Below are 18,378 nucleotides of genomic sequence, written 5' to 3'. Positions count from 1 at the left end.
GGTAATATGAAAGTACAAGATGAAGGGAATATAGGGGGATACAAAATATCATATCCAAATTTGAAAAAAATCAATTTTTTCAAATAGTCAAAGATTCGTATGGTCTAGTTTTGTCATACTGGAAAGCCACACATTTTGTTGATTCTGGCCGTTTTTCTTTAATGGCTACATTTAGATTATTAAGCTGGGAACAGTACTTCTCTATATATAATGGTCTTATTTTGAGATATCAATTCATAGTAGATAATTCCCTGTCAATCCTACCATATTCTCAGCATATCCTTTTTTAATATCAGTTGACTTTTGATTGCATTGCAAGAGATTAGTTGGCTTTCTCCATTATTCCTTTTTTTTCTGCAAACAATAATCATAAATAATCTATTTTTAATTGCCAGTAATTAGATATTTTGAAAAGGTATCCATCTTGTTACAGTTCAATGGTAAATTCCAGGCATATTCAATCAGGTTTCTCTTTTTGTTTTTAAAATTATAGGTTTGCTGTATTCTTATGCATTTTAACTAAATAATCCTATATTTATAGGTATAGTATGTTTCTCTTGCTATTTGATGTGGTACCTAAGCATTATAGCTTGATATTTTTCATAAATTATATAAATGTCCAACAACTAATCCCTGGGTGATAGATATCACTTCAGATTAGATAAGAGTGTTATCTATCCTGTAGTATATCTGTAATTTCTCTGATGATGTAATGTGGGTTCTATTGGATTAATGCAGTGATTGCATAACGAACAAACTTTTTGATCAACTCAATATATATATTTTTATTTTATTTTTATTTTTTCAGATCCATGATAAAAAACATTGAACTGTTGATCCTTGATTTTGAATTTTGAATTAAGAATCACATACTTAGATTTAAGTTCATATATTATTGCATAAGTACAGTAGCTTATGTTTCAAATTCAGTGAGATTGTTGGATTATTATCATAACATACTTGATCTTTTTGCATTATAATTAAGATAATTGAAAACAGGGGAAAATATTAAGTTATTGAAAATTTAGTTTAAGATTCATAAAAGTGAACAAAAACCAATATTAAATTAATGTTTGAATATTGTAAGTTAAGGAATATCTGTTAAGAATATTCTGTAATTTGATCTTTGTTTGTCATAACTGTTTTTTATCATTAAATTAAATTCATTGATTTGTCTATTCATTTATATTTATTTACTTGGATACTTTTTATATCTTCCTTATATCTTTTTCATTGTTTTTCTTTAATATATTTATTACAATAATTTTTTGATGTATTTCTTGAATATTTTTGTTTTCATGAGATGCAATTTTCTTCTGGAACTTATGCAATATTTTAAAACCTTTTTGGATTTTTGTGATTGCATTATTTTTATTTAAACTCTAATAATAATCTTTCTATATAAGGTTTTGCTTTTAATCTATTAATGTGATTCATTAAATACTATATATATACATATATATCAGTAGAAATTAAATAGGAATTTTATAATGAAATTTGAATGTCTGTTGCACACACATTTCAAATACTCATAAGAAATTTTATTAGTAATTAATTCTACTTTATGAGCATTATGTAATTTAAACAAATGGTTAAACATTTCACTAACATTTACTTTAGACATTTAATTATTTTTTGAAATTCATCCCTTTTCTGTTAGCTTTAACAAAAAAGTGACGAATTTCAAATTTACTTGTTGAAAATTTGACTTTTAGATATTTTTATTTCAATATTGCAATTAAATTAAGAACAGAATATCTCTTTTTTATAATTAATTTCAAGTTATACAATTTTTAGTAAATTCTAATATGACAAAATTAATTTAATGTTTTCTATTAGATTGAATTATTGTTAAAATTACGATATTGTAATTATACTTTTTTGTACTTTTATCAATAATACAATAATCTGGTTATTTAATCAGATACAAGTTTGATAAAAGTACAAATAACTGAATATTAGATAAATTAGTTTATGGGATAATTATATTAGCAAACAATTTTTCAAATGAAACAGACTTAAAAGTTTTGGAAAATTTCTTTTTAAATTTTGATGAAATCTAGATTTGCATTTGGTTTGTAAAAATATTTTTCCAGAAATTATGTAGTAGACTTATCATTAAACATTTTAATTTGATTTAACTGATTATTTTTAAGAAGAATTTAAAATGATAATTTACAAGTATTCATGTAGATATTCATGTAGATAATTTACAAGATTTTACAGACTTCGTCAAGTTTTAAAATTTCAACAAATTTCTCAACATTCTAATTTTTAGAACTGTACATCAACTACAGTCAAACTTTGATTTAGTTCCACCATTTATGAAATTGATACTAAATTGAGAATTATACTAAATGGAAATATATCATACAATAAGAATTATATATACAAGGTCTAAAACAAATTTGAAAGCCACCTAATTTTGTAATAATGTCATTTGAAACACAAGTCATAAATGCATTGTATTGAATTAACCTATTTTGACAGTCAGACATAAGTATCAGCAACTGATTGTTTAATATCCGCAAGAGTACATTGATTATAATAGTGTAGATCTTGTTGTATACTTCATTTTAATGTATATGAATTTGATCGAAGTGCAACAAGTTTGCTCATGAAGAGCCTGATACTAAAATTGTGGTTTAACCTTTACTATGCATTAGTGATAATTTATTTTATGGGGTCCTAAGTGTACTGAAGAGTTCTGTATTTAATATTTGTAGGGAAGATCCATTTGCGAGTATTTATTGGCATTCTGTGAGCATTGTACTGTTTAGGAGGATGCTACATCAAGGTTTGACTGTATATGAATTAACTTAAGAAAGGTTTTGTTTACAACTTTTTCAAGTTGAATTTATGAGATGTATAAATAAGTTATCATTAACACATATTTACTTACTAAATTATGCATTTGTATATCTCATGAACTGTATAAATGACATAAAATGTAAATTAAATTCTGTGAAATAATGCTCAATACCAACAAAAATTTAAAAATCATTTTAAATTAATCATATCACTTAAAAAATTTCAGCAAATATTAATCAATTTTATTTTCAAGATTAGTTTGCTAATAGGTATGATAAGAATTCTTCTATCTATAAGAAGTGACATTGTTAAAATTAATATTTTCAATATTTTTGTTAATCTTTAAATTTTCTAATTTTTCAATAAACATTATGAATCAGATAGCAAATAATTAATTTCAAAGGCTATCTTTTGTATTTACTTAGTTTTATATCTTGTTAATAGCTATATAAAATAAATAAAACACTTAATATATAAACTTTGAGATCTAATAAAATTATTTTTGGCTATGAATATATATTCAAATTAATTTAGTGAGAAAATAATTTTATATTAATAATAATTAGGCCTACTCCTTTTTTATATTTAAAATTATGTTTTTGACTCTAATATATAATTTTAACTTGTGTAGCAATATTTTAATAATTTTAAAATTAAAATATTGTTACACCATATATTCTGATAGTGCAAAACTCACAAATGAAGTCAGTACAAAATCTTCGAAATGATTATTGTAGTCATTTTGTTATTACTGCTACATATAAAAATTTAACTTACCTGAAATAAGTGATCATATTTAATGGAAGTTAAATTCAAAGACTCAGTATTAAATTACAGTGAAGTTAGAAACATTTTTAAGGATGCAATGTTTTAAAATGTTAATACATGTCTTTATTTTCATCTTTATCTTGTTTTTTTAATGTCATCTTTATTGTATGGTTTAATTTAAAAATATAAAACTTTTTTGAACTTCAATTAAGAAATTTTGAAAGGAAAAAAAAATAACTGAACTATTGCCAAAAGTAACTTGCATTTTTTACATCAAACAATAAAAGTGAATTTACTTTTAAGTTATTTCATAGTTTTGTAATATGCAATATTTTGAAAGAATTTTAAAATTATATGTATTATAATATATAATCTTATTTTAAATTATTAATTATACATTTAGTTTTTGTAATAGTTTTAACATAAAATGTTATCGTGCATTAGTAATTAAATTTCTGATGATTTCCGACTATACTGTATCATTTAAGATTATTATTGATTTTAAACCTTTAAGCTACAGTAAACAAGAATAAATGAAAACCATTAAAACAATAATTAAAACATTAATAGAAGTCTTTTTGAAAATACAGTTTACTAGTAAAATATTATTATTTAGTTTTTATTATAAAGAATATAAATCTTAGTTAAACTATTTTCAATTCAGATGCAAAAAATGTACTATAAATTTATTATATCTGTCAAAATATCATAAATTTGAGTTAAATTAGTATTACTTTGTTAAATTATTGACAAAACAATTATTAAATGTTCTATTTGGTATTATTAATTTATACATTTACAGAAGAATATATATATATATATATATATATATATATATATATATTCTTCTGTCTTCTGTAAATGTATAAATATAAAATATATAAATATAAGAAGTAATTTTGTTACAAACATAAACATGTTTTATTGCTATAATACCTTTTTAATTTTAATATTAATTATTACTTTACTAAAATGAAAATTTAACACTTCAGTTAATTTTTGCTGCAGTTTTTAAACTTTTACTATATTCTGGACATATAAAATGAGGTATTAAACTATAAATAAAACTAGATAGTTAAATAGTTAAATATAATGGATATTTTTATTATTCATAATATGAAATTGATGTTATTAAATATGAGTGTGCCTATAAATTTTATTTTGATCACATTTTCTGCAGGCAATACAGTTGTTAAATGTTTTATTACCAAATGAAAGACTGGAATTAGACAAAATTTAAAAAATAGTATTAAAAATTACAAAAACTACGTAATGTTCCTGGAATGAAAATAATAGATCCATCTGTCATGGTTTGGTTGCAAAAAACTATCAATCTCATGTAGTAAATTATTAATAGATGACAATACATTAATATAATGATGTAGCTATAAGACATTTTTGAGACAATAATAGATGATAAAACAAGAATATAATTGACACACAACTAATTTTTCAAACATTTTACCAAAATCAAAGACATGATTATATTCTCATTTAGAACTTTGACTAGATTATATTACCAGAATAAACAGCATAAACAAACAAGCACTTTCCATGCTAAAGAATTCAGCACTACGTATTCAGTTTTATTGATATTACAAATCCAAAAATTAATAAGTAATTTTTCTTTGAGTATAATTTTTGGTGATGATGATTCTGTTTTGACCTTCCTTGTTTCTCTTTTCTTAAAAAGTTTTCAAAACAGAATCTTTAGCAATTTAAAGAGTATATATATTTGCATAGAAGCAAGGATGATGATGATGTATCATAATGTCACAATAATCTCTGGGCTTATATTCAAAAAATTGCAAAGTTTTCAGGAAATTTGGAATGTCCTTATAAGTCCAAAGCCTATATTTAGAAGCTCTGGGCTTGTTGTCAGTAATTTCATTGCCCTAACTACAGATATCAAAGATTTTGCTCATTTACAAAGAAAGCTAATAGAAGAAAGATAACGATTTACTGCATAACTTAATATCAAGAAAAAATTTACATAATTTCTTACTATTCTGTATCATTTTAGATTATTTTTGATTTTAAACCTTTAAGCAATACCAGAGGAGCTACAGTAAACAAAAGTAAATGAAAATCATTAAAACAATAATATGGCACTGTACCAAAACAAAAACTTTCAGAATTTGTTAGTGTTATTTGTGTCAGTACTGGTAGGAATACTGTTACTATTATCAGCGATCATAGCATTAAAAAACACATTATCAGTATTTTGTCATCATTGTAATTATTATCTATGATAACTTTTTCTTCATCATCATCATCATTTTTTCTGTTTTTATCTTTAACCTTGCTGTATTTTTAAATGAGCTGTTCACTGCAAATTACTTGAAAATAGTTTTAGACTGAAGCTTGAATGTCTTTTTCAGTGACTCCAAGAAACAATGTTCTAAGGAAAAATTGAATGAAACTGAAAGTAAGAAAAAAATGCAGTCATTATCCTCTATTTCATTATTGTCTTTGGCCTCAATTCCAACAATGTCATTTCTAGTTTCCAAGATTTTCTGCAGATGGCTGTTTAAATCTTGAAGGAAAACTTCCTGGCCAAATGCAGAAATTTCACAACAGTGAAATGATATCTAGTGTAACAGCTTTCATCAATTCTACAACAAAGTTAATGATATGCTGATAACTTGATCATTTTCAATATCCTTTCTTAGTGAATTGGTTTGATCAGTTCTCTTACCAATCAATTTACCAATGACATATGGCAGCCATAAATATTGAGCTAATAACTATATAAATAGGTTGAAAGTATGACGATGTTATTGGAGAGATCTCTAGAATGTTAGTATTCAAACACTGCTTTAGCATATTTAAGACCTTGTCTTTGACATGAATTCCAAAAAAGTCTATCAGACATATTGGTCCTCTGTTACAAAAACACTTTTCTATAAAATTTTTCATGACCTTATTATTCCAGAAATAGTGACATCAACAGATGTGTTTGGTGGAAGATTGACTTTAGGAACTTTTTTGAGGCCTTTCAGATGATTAAACATTTCAGAAATCTCCAGGGGCAAATACTAAGAACAATAATGAAATCTGTTTCCTGTGCCCAGTGTTGCAGCTGTCAAATAGTTTTCCCTTTGAAGTGAATAGTCTAATCTCAGACCATACTAAAATAACATGGAATTTCAGCCATGTTGAATATCATGTTTTATCATAAACAATAAGCCATGTATGGCTTATTGTCATCATCTCTGTATCAGTTCTCACATCTTGGCCTCTCTCTCTTCTTGATGTTGTTGAGCAACATGGAAAAAAATAAACAATTGAGTTATAATGCTTTCCTGTCTTGGGCAAGCAGTTTAACTAGTTGGTAAGGTCTCTTCTTTAACACTCCATCTAGATATTCAATTCTGGGTTTTTCATGACTCTTTTTTTCCTCTACCTTGACTTCCAGTAATGTGTGCATCCATGTTGAATTTCTGATGAGATGTCCAATCAAATTGTTTCTATTCTTTTGTATTGTTGCCAAAAGATGTCTTTCTTCTGATATCATCAGATGTCTTCATTTCTCTTCTGTCTTCATAATATGCATAGCATTTGTTACCAGCACCAGAACTTAAATGCCTCCAGTTTATATTATTCTGCCTCTTGAAATGTCCAAGTTTCTGAGCCATACAATACTATACCCACACAAAGCTTTTGATAATATATTTTCCAATTTCTACTGAAATATTTTTATGTCAGTAGCCCTCTCCTTTTGTAGAAGCCTTGTTTTGCTTGTCCTATCCTAGCAGATAATTCTCTTCTGCTTCTTCCATCAGAGGAGATTATACTGCCTAGGTATGGGAAAGCCTTTACCTCTTCAAAAAGAGCAGAAAGGTGCACATGTTGGCTATAGAGTGCACCTTTCTTCTCTTTTCTTGTGCATTTCGTTACCTTTATCTTTTTATTAATTTTCATCATCCATCTCTCTATTAGATGTCTATCGAGATTGGAAAATGCTTGCTGGAACTCCTCTTCGTCTTCTGCTATCAGGGCATCATCATCATCATATCGTATTGTAGTGAACCAATTTCCCATTTACTTTTACTCCTAATTTGTTGGTAACAAGAAATTCTTTCATAGCTTCTTCTGCATACATATTGAATAGGAGAAGAGAAAGTCTGCATCTCTGCCATACACCTTTTCTAATGAGCATTTATTCTTTTTAAAACTTTTAATTTCTTCTAATGTGTGACTTTTTTTAGACATCTTGCTGTTATCATCTAGATTCATGGTACTGTAAATGAATTATGATGGGATTGGTACAAAAATATAAAACAGAGCATCTATTGTAACTCCTCTGAAAACTTTGTTTATTTTATTACCCTCTATTTAGCAGAATAAGAACATTTCCATACAGTACTAAGATTTTCTAAGAGAGTCTAGGCTAAGTCACAAATACTAAGTGAAGAAAACATTTCAATACAGTGAGAACTATTATTAAGCATTATTTCCATCAGTTTGTATTTGGAAAAGATCTTTCCAGAAATATATGTATATATTTGACTAACAATAAGCTCCTAGACTTAAATTTGGGGGGAAAACCTTAACATAGGCCAGTGGGCATAAATTTGAGCAAGCTTATTATTAGGAAATTATAGTAGTATTAATAGTTATATTAAAAGAAAAACTTGTAAAGTGTTTACTGTGAAGTCAAATGATGATAAGTACTTAATAAACCAGACATATTAAGTTAATTAATCTGAATAGCAGTAACATATATCTGTGAATATAAAATGCTGACTTAAATTTGTTAAACACAAATCTGACACTGACAAATATTTTTAATACTGTTTAAATGCTTCAACTAGAAGTGATTATAAAAATTCTATTAACAGTATTTTGTTGCTGTACCATTAAAATGATGGCAATGATGAATTTTTTACACAAAGACTTGATGTGATTATCTCTACTTTTATTTTGTATTAAGTGGATTGTTAGAAAGTTTTAATATTGATGTATCCAAAATACTCCAAAAAATAGCAGAAAGCATAAAAATTTTAACTAATATTTTGTTGTAAAGTTGCTAAAATATTGTAAACATTGTAATTAATGAATTTTATATTTTGCTAATATACTTACATTAGAATTAAAATGAATATATTTCTAGCATTTTATAATATGCTTTATAAATAAGTCAAAATAACTGTTCAAGTAAGTTTTGATCAGCATTATATAATGTTGATAAAAACCGAGTGTACTATTTTTCAAAAAAATAATAAATAAATATAGGGTGTGCTTTTTATCACATGTGAAGAAAATTCAAGTGATTCAAATTGTCTAAACAAATATTAATTTTTTTGCTGCGAATAAAAAATTGACAAAAACTTTTGTTTGTTCAATTCTCCATTTTACCTGAAGATGGTCTCTAAAAAAGACTGAAAACATTTGTAATTAATCTGCTTTTGCTGCAGACAAAAGTTTTTGTGTGAATTTTTGAATATTAATGGTTGCTAATGAAATTCAAATTAGAAATATTATTAGATAATCATTCAAAAACTTTAATATGTCTGTCTATTTTATAAAAGACAGTATTTAATAGATCTAATATTTGAAATAGATCAAATTTCTCCACAGAAATAATAAAGCAGAATTTTTTACTTTGTATTACAATACAGGAATATGTAATGGTCATTCACATTGAGAGCATAATCTATAGTTAGGTTCTTCTTTATTTCTAAAGATAATTTTATTAATAGATTTTTATTTATTTATTATAATGTGCATGTTAAAAATTGAATAAAATTTAAGTTTATTTACATACGTTTATTAAATTATACTGAGATTCAATAAACCAGATCTGAAAGAAAAATAATAAAAATATATATATTTAAGTATATTTCAAAATAAGATGATAATTAAATGGAAATTACATTTGTATTGTTTGTATATGCAAAGAATGCATCTGATGACAGTGTCCTATTGTTATCAGACAGTTCTGTTATCATTTTAGGTGTGTAGCTTATATCAACTTGCTTAAATTTGTGATTAATCTGACAAATATTTTTTATACTGTTTAAATGTTTCAACTAAGTGAAGTGATCATAAAAATTCTATTAACAGTGTTTTGTTGCTGTACCATTAGAATGATGGCAATGATGAATTTTTTACACACAGATCATTCTTTAAGTAGTTTAATTAACTGAATATTATTATTTTCATATTTGTAATAAATAAAATATTGTAAACATTCTTTCAATTTTACATTATTAAAATAATCAATTATATTTTTAATATTTCTCACTAATACTAGATGATCTGCTAGATTATATTGGGCTATAATATAGCTTTATGATTTAGAAAGGCATAAAAGAAACATTTTAGACATATAGTAATTATGAAATAAATATTACTATTAATTTTACCATTATTCAGACAAATGCTGTATGCTGAAGAAAATATTAAAGCATATGCTTAAAATATGCGATCTACATTAGAAAATCTTTTCTCTAGCATAGTGATTATTGTTCAAGTACAAATGAAACTCATTTTAAATATTTACTATAAAAATATCAAATGCCATTTAAGCAAGTACAGTAGGGCACTGCCAAATGTGACCAATATGTCAATATGTTCAAAGACTCCTCACATAAGCTGAAATTTGCTTAAAATAGCAATTCCCATTATTTCCTATACAGATCTATTGCACATTTTTCATCAAATAAGATAAATAAATTCTATATTATCAATAAATAGAATATTACCATAAATCATAAAAATCATTAAAAACTTTCAGAACAGACACTTTCTTTTTTCACTGAATTTGAAATTTAAATTTCTTTTTCTTTAAAGTATCTACTTTACAGCTTTTCTTTGGCTTATCAAAGCTACCAGCATTGCTATCCTTGTATTTTGAAGCCATGTTTGCAAAGTAAGAGAAGCACTGATATCACGTGGACATGATGTGTTACAAGTGAGAACTCTAGACAAAGACTGATGTGAGTCCCAATGTTTAGTGTGAAACAAAGAAATGAGTCATAGTAATGTTTTCCCAGAATGAGAATGAGCGAGATGCTGCTAAACTTTGTGCACGTTAAAAATTGGCACAAATTTAGCACACAATTAAGAATTTTTATTCTGCATATTTTTCAGTTTTTTGAATTTCCAATAGCATAAATGTGAGACTGTCTATGACAAGTCCATATATTGTGGTGTCCTTGTGTAACAATTCAAAATATAAAAAAATTAAATTTGTACTTAAATTTGTTATATAATAATAATATTATTATTATAGAATAATAATAATTATATAATAATAATAATATCATTATTATTATTATATAACAAATTTTGATTTCAAAATTACCAGAGATGAAGATTTGAAATCAATTCAGTGTGTTGATTTTAGATGTTTCAAAACTAATTAAATTTAAAATTATTTCTAAATTAATAGATTCCGATTCAGTTTGTATAAAAGTCAGCTAAGCATCAATTTCCATTTAGTTTAAATATAATTCAAAGGTAATGTGGCATTTTTATTTTTTAATGTGATATTAAACTGGGTTAGACTATATGTTGTTAAAAACATAAAATGACGTGTAATTTGTAATATAGAAATATTTATCATATATTAATTGAGCAAAGTTTTAAGTTATGAGTAAGTTTTCAATAAGTTTTGTATTATATTCTTTTATATGTATATTAATTTATTTCAAGTAGTTTAAAATTATTTTCATTTATATTATATTTCTGAAAATTTAAAATATTGCATATTATACAGATAATATTGGGGTTTACATTTTTATAATTGAAACAATAAATTTTATGATCTGAACTATTGAAATTATTTATGAAATTAAAATCAAAATTGTTGTTTTTTTTTTTTTTGGATTGAAAAGATGTTTGAAAATAATTTCATTATTTTAAAATGAAAACAAAATATAATTATGGAAAATTTTTCCTTTCTAATTTAAAATTAATATAGCTGTAGAGTGATGACAAAAGTCTCTCTTGCTAATTATTGTGAAAGTAGAGTGCAACCATTATGGAATTTTATGCCTATATACACTAAGTCAGAACTGTGCTAAATGATGGTGCAACTATCTGGTTCCCTGTCCATAACAAAGGGGATGATAGCTAAATTCAGTTTCTACTAGAATAATGTAACAGTGTCATTGCAAAAGTATGAAGGATGACAAAATAATTACTTTTAGTTTTTATTACATTCCAAAATAGTAAACAAAACTCTGAACAAGATTTCAAATATTATGTGTATAAGAAATTAATTCAAAAATTCACCAATATTTACACACTTTGACACACATTAAAATTGACTGTAAGCTAATTAGGAGTGGACCAAAATTCAAAACATCAGTTGGTTTTTAGTATTTTTCATTTCTAAAAAAAATAGATGCTATTTCTCATTACATATTATTTTGAAAACCTAATCTAGATTTTGTTTGATATTTTAAAATACTATAAAAGCTGAAATTAGTGCATTGTTTCCATTAGGAGCTGAAGAAGTTGCCATCCTCTACAACACAATGCACCTGTCTGGCTCCTGTTCTATCATTTAGTGCAGTCTTGATTTGGTATATATTGACATAAGATCTGTGATACTATGCTTTTGCAGTAATTGGCCATTGAAGAATTTTTGCTATTATTCTCTGTAATGAACTACTGTTCTTAATATGTTAAATTCCTTCATATTGAAAAGAGCTTTTTTTTAAAGAATACAAAGATTATTATTTAATTACAGTTTATTAAAGTCAATATTTATATTAGTTTCTGTATATATAATCTCAAATATTGAAAATTGGATGATAATATGTTATTACAGAACTAAAATAAGCAAGAAGAGAAATTAATTTTCTTCTATGCAATTGTATGATATAAAGGAAATAGGATATTTGCTTTACTTAACTGATATTTTTGTAAAATTGTTTATGACTATTTGAATATAATACAATTTGAATTTGTAGTTATAAATAATATATTTTGTGTCACTAGAATAGAAGCTATTTCCACTATTGCATAATGACAATCTGGTTTTTTTAGATAAAAATTTCATAGATTTTAGATTAATTCTGTCATGTAAGATTTATCATAAATTGAAATATCATCTTATATTTTCAATTTCAAAAGTTTTCTCATATTTCAGATATAAATAAGTACAGCAATAAAGTCCATATATGAAAGAAATTATATAAATTTGCTATATATAGATTTTATTCATGCCTCTAAATATCAAGTAAGGTAAATGTAAATTAAATATTTCCAAAAATGGAAAAGTATTAATATAAGTGATAATATTTGAAAACTATCACTTAGTTTTAAATAGATTTTTTTTAAATTAAACAATTATAATGATTTTTACTAGATTTTTAGGAAATTATCTAAGTTTAATTATATTTATTGGGCATTAAATTATATGCAAAATATTCATATCTGCCAATTAACTTATTTGGATTTTTTTTTAATTTCTGAATTTTCAAAAGAATTTAATCTTGGAAAATTAAGAGAGAAAATTTCAGAGAAAAATGATAAAAAAAAATAATTTTTGACTATTGGAGCCATGAATAAAAAAATTTAATACAATCATTGTAAACTTTTATATGCTAAAATTTAAAGTAATATGAATGTTCTTAAAACTTGTATTTGCATATATTATAGACTTGCATTTAAAATAAACATAACAATAATAATATAGTGCCAATATTTACATACAAATTTAGTAAATTCTACCAAGCAGAACAAAATCTAATCTAATTGCATTGTTAGATTAAATCAGCAGCAATATACTGTAGTTATGACTATTTTAAAGATAAAGTCAAAATTTTTACAATCTTTTTAAAGTACTATTCTGATTACACAGAGTTAATATTAGATACCTACATTTACCAAACTAAATGACGTATGTATTTGTGAAGAATAAATATCATTGCTAGCAACACCATAAAATATTTTTACAGTATATGTTAAATTGGCTCATATGTGGAATTTTGATGCAGGCAGAAAGTAGTACTTACTTCATGTTACATTTTCAAGTAATCTAATCCTGACAAAACATTGCACTCTATTTATTTTAGATGTTTTAAAAAATTTATATTAAATATTGAATTAAATTTATTTATTTATCATAACATTTACATAACTATCAATTTAGTTACATTCAAATATTCCAAAGTTTTACAAATTTAAATATTTGTGTCTACGTTAGTTTGAGTAATTTACAAATTTTATTTAAAAAATAATTGTGAAATTTGTAAAACTTTGTGATGTTTTATGTTTTTTGAGAATTTATTTAAAAAATTTAAAGATATTTTATTATTTTAAACTTTTAAAATTTGTTCTTGTTACTATTACTTATATATTTCATATTTATTTTGTTTTGGAAGCAAGTTTAAGGATTGAAAATTCTTTTGTCAAAATGATTTTGGTCTTCCTTGCATATTAAAAAATTATGTAATTATTTATGCACCATTTGTGATAAAGAAGTGATTTAAACAGATGTTTTATATTGTCTGTACTAGAAAGTATTTAGTACTAACATTTCTTTCAAACTTTTAACATGTGAAATAATTTGGAATGTTTTTTTGTTTTGAAGTAATAAAATCTTATTATAATTTAAACTAGAGTTGAGTTATAATTTCATTATTGAAAACCTTTGATAATTTGAAATATTACGATGTTTTTTTTGTATTTGAATAATAATCTGTGTAGATTAATCATTAATGAAATGTTTATAAATTTAAAAACATATTTAGACAAATTGTACTCCTGCAAAAAATGACTTAAGTCAAAAAACTTTTAATTTTATTCTCTAACAAATTTGACTAATTTATACTTAATATCTGGACATAAATCCAGTTTCTAAAATACCAAATAATGTCATTTAATTTCTGTAGCAGAAATTATTGCCATTATTTCAGATCTGCTAAATAAATTTGAAATAATGATACTTATCTAAAATTATATTGACTTTTGTACTTTCTTGCAGACTGTGCAATATATTTAGATAATTTATTTTTTAAATTATTGTCATTTATGAAATATATAAACTTTTATAATACATTCGTGTGCAAAGTACAGTAAAATTCAGAATAAAACTTAAAAGTATCACATTTTTGTCTTCCATTTAATAACCCTAATTGTCAATATTTGTCTTCCCTAAAAAAAACTTGTCTTTATTTAAATTAAGCTGTATATAATCAATTATAATTTCTGTTTTTGATGCAAAAAAGCAAAATTAGTAAATATGATTTAACTCAATCAAAGTAAACTAATTCTTTAAATTTTTATATCTGTATATGTTAAATGTTCAGTTGTATTTAGAAAATGTTAACTTTGTACCATTCCTTGATATCTTTAATATTGTGAAATATATTTCTGTAAATAAAAACTTTTTTCATTTGTATTTATTTTCTTTTATAGTTTAAATTTAAACCTGATTAAAATTGTTCACTTTTTTCAATGACATTTTTATGTAATAATTGTTAAATAAATAAAAGTATTTAAATATTCAAAACGTTTATACTGAAATTATTAGAAAGAAGTTATTGATATCTTGTATTTTTTCTAATTAATACCTCGATTATAAATAATAATAATAATCTAATTTTTCTGAAAATATTTTAAATTTTTTCATATACCTATAATAATAATGTTAATTAAGTATATCTTTAGTAATTATTATTATTAGACCTTTAGAATGTAGTTGAATTCTTGTCAACATAGATCATTATTGTGGAATGTTAGTTCTTACGATGATAACAAATTACACAGTCACTAATTAAATGCGTCACTTATTGTAAATTCATTTCAAGTAAATTATCATCTTTGTTCTTAATATCTCATTTAAAAAATTTTTATGGTTTTTTTTAGAGAGTAAAATATAAATTAAGAATGAAAATAAATATCAACGCTATATAATGATATACCGTATGGCATGCTATACATGGATAGAAAAATAGGTACTGTACAGTACTACTAATGTGAGTTCGTTTGTACGTGTTGTGGAACATTTTAGACATTCTCCTTGATATTTGATATGTGCTTGATTGTTTCTTAGTATTTCAAGTGTCCGGGACTACCAGCACTTTCCCTATTTATTTTGGTTTCCACCAAGTATGGTATCCCCGTCATATTTTGGCAGGCATACCGGTTTAAGTGAGGTTATGCATCCTTCTCTAGAGGACGCATTAAAAAAACGAACACGTTAAGTCACGTAAAAATTAGCGAGTTTTTATTCTAAAACTGTGAAACTGTCAGCATTGTATCAAAAACTACAATATGTTTAATTTCTTTATTTTGTCTTCTTTCTAACGACATAAAATACTCTTGGAATTCCAAAAGTTTTTTTTGTGTATTTTATTGTTATTTGATTCAAAAATGCAAAAATAAATTAAACACATTAAATTTAAGAAACTCACTGTAAATTATCTCAGCTTACACTGATTAACATCAGCTTTGAGTGAAATTTGAGAGGAAGGTGGTTTTTTTTAAGGTTAGGGTAGATAGTGTAGCCCACACTAACTTCTATTACTAATACTGTCAATAAGTCGTTACTCGTTTCATAGTCTTGTAAAGAAAACTATCTTCCTGATAAGTCAGCTAAATTACAATGTTATTATTTTATTGTACTTGGAAGAATGTTTTCTGTAACTTTTAATTAACAACTAGTTTTGTTAGATCCGATTAATTTTATATTTTAGTTGTAGTTTAACCGGCATGCTGGTCTCCCCCTGTTTATATGTAGCATGCCGATCATTACGCGAAAATACAGTAATTAGTTTTTAAAAGATTCAATATTGATGCAAATGTGTTGCAGCATAAACAAAATTCATTCTATCAGTGGAAGCGTCGGCTTATGCAGGGGCGGATCTAAGTTTTTCGGGGCCTAGGGCTTATTGAAGTCCAATGGGACCCCATTTTCTGTTAATACTAATAATACTATAATATTAATAATATAATAATAACAACTATATTTTACTATACGATAAGTGCTCATTGTTAATGAAAAAGTATTAAAATTTATGATGATAATTCAATTTTTGTGGGTCCTTGACAGTTGGTGGCCCAGGGCATAAGCCCTATTAGTCCCTATGTAGATCCGCCCCTGGGCTTATGTTACTGTATGTATGGTTCGGTTATGGAAACGGGACAATTTTTGCTGTGTGAGTGATAGTGACTAATCTCGCGATTTGACAATAATGTAACAGGCAATCAATAAACATATTTCTTCACGGCTGTCTCAATTGGAATGTTGCGAAACTTGCTGACTAGCAGTGTTAAGTGTCTCCTGAAAAATTTAAACAATACTTTTGAAATTGGTTTACCATTTCTTACGTTCACATAGTAAACTCCATCTTGCTGAAGTTCGTACCTCAGATTCAACAGATTCAGTACATAGGTTTCATTTGAGCAATAAACTCTGGAAGCCTCTTGAGATTCGCGTCACGCGTTTAAAATTTAAATTTATGTTTTGTTTGTGGAATTATTGTATGCGGAACTATTCCCCTATATGAAAATCGTATATATATATATATATTTATTTATTTATTTAAAAGCGGAATGAAAAAATATTGTCTTTAATTCTTTATATCCTCCTTTTAAGCAAGTCAGGGTGTATTTAAAGCATTTTAATTAACAAAAAGTTTATATTGCATTTCAATACGCTATTTTCAGTTAGGTCCCTTTTTTATGAACTATAACAACTCTCATAAAAAGCGAACTTGTCTTTTTTATGTATATACTTTTGTTCTGTTTAATTATGAAAGCAGGATCTTTCTTTCATGTTGTTTGAAGAGATAAACTAGATAAGAACTAGTGAAACAGTTACTACTACATATTTCAGTATTTGAGAGACTCTTATCAACTTAGAACTAACACCCAAGTTTCATAATTCATTAGTATACCTGTCTGTTTACACCTATCTCAGAGATCAACAACAAATTTTATAGCAATAGTTCTTTGTTCCTCCTAGAATTAAGAATTTACAATTTTTCGTCAATATCTTAAATATATATATATTTTTTTTTCACCGATACCTTTTTCTACCCAGAGCTTCATTTGATTTCTGAATTTTATGTATTATTTCAAAAACATTGGATTGTGTTTAGGTCAAGACAACGCTTCAATGTGATCTTCGAAGCAAATTTTTCATAATTTGTCAAGTTATGAAATGTTATGTTGAAAATGTGTTATTATTTTAGATTCGAATATTTCAGCAAAGTTGAAGTAAAAATTATCACCATTTAGATACAACGTATAAAAGTAGAATTCAGTTCAAGTCCCAAAAATATCACTTCAGCAAACAGGGGATTGGATGAATTGGATTTTCTACTATTTTCTACTAAAAGTACTGTACATACATATAAGTGAGATCGGGAGTGTAATCTAAGTACTGGCTTATGTAGATTACACTCCCGATCTCACTTTTATGTATTAGCCTACATGAAGACTTGACTTGCATTATAATTGCCTGCATAAATGTCATAAGATTCAGAAAAATCATGGAAAATTCAAGGTTCAGCTCTGAAATCGAATCTGAATTCCTTGCTACGTTGGAAGAGTACTTTACTTTTAAAATAGACAAATGATCATGAAATTAGTCGTTCATTAAACTTGTCGGATAAAAATTTCTGATATGTTTTATAATAAAAATATAAAACTTATCGTCCTTTATTTGACTTTCGTAACATTACAAATTTGCCAAATTTTTATTTGTTATGATCTAAAATTAAATGTTAATCCTAATTATTTGATTAAATACTTAACAAATATCTGATGAAAATGATATTTAAATTCCCATCAAATATGTTTGTAAAATATATTACGATACTAAATAAATTT

The sequence above is a fragment of the Centruroides vittatus genome, unplaced genomic scaffold, assembly GCF_030686945.1.
Source record: "Centruroides vittatus isolate TY-2023 unplaced genomic scaffold, ASM3068694v2 contig_1476, whole genome shotgun sequence".
Lineage (NCBI taxonomy): Eukaryota > Metazoa > Arthropoda > Arachnida > Scorpiones > Buthidae > Centruroides > Centruroides vittatus.
This window is presented reverse-complemented; position numbering follows the sequence as displayed.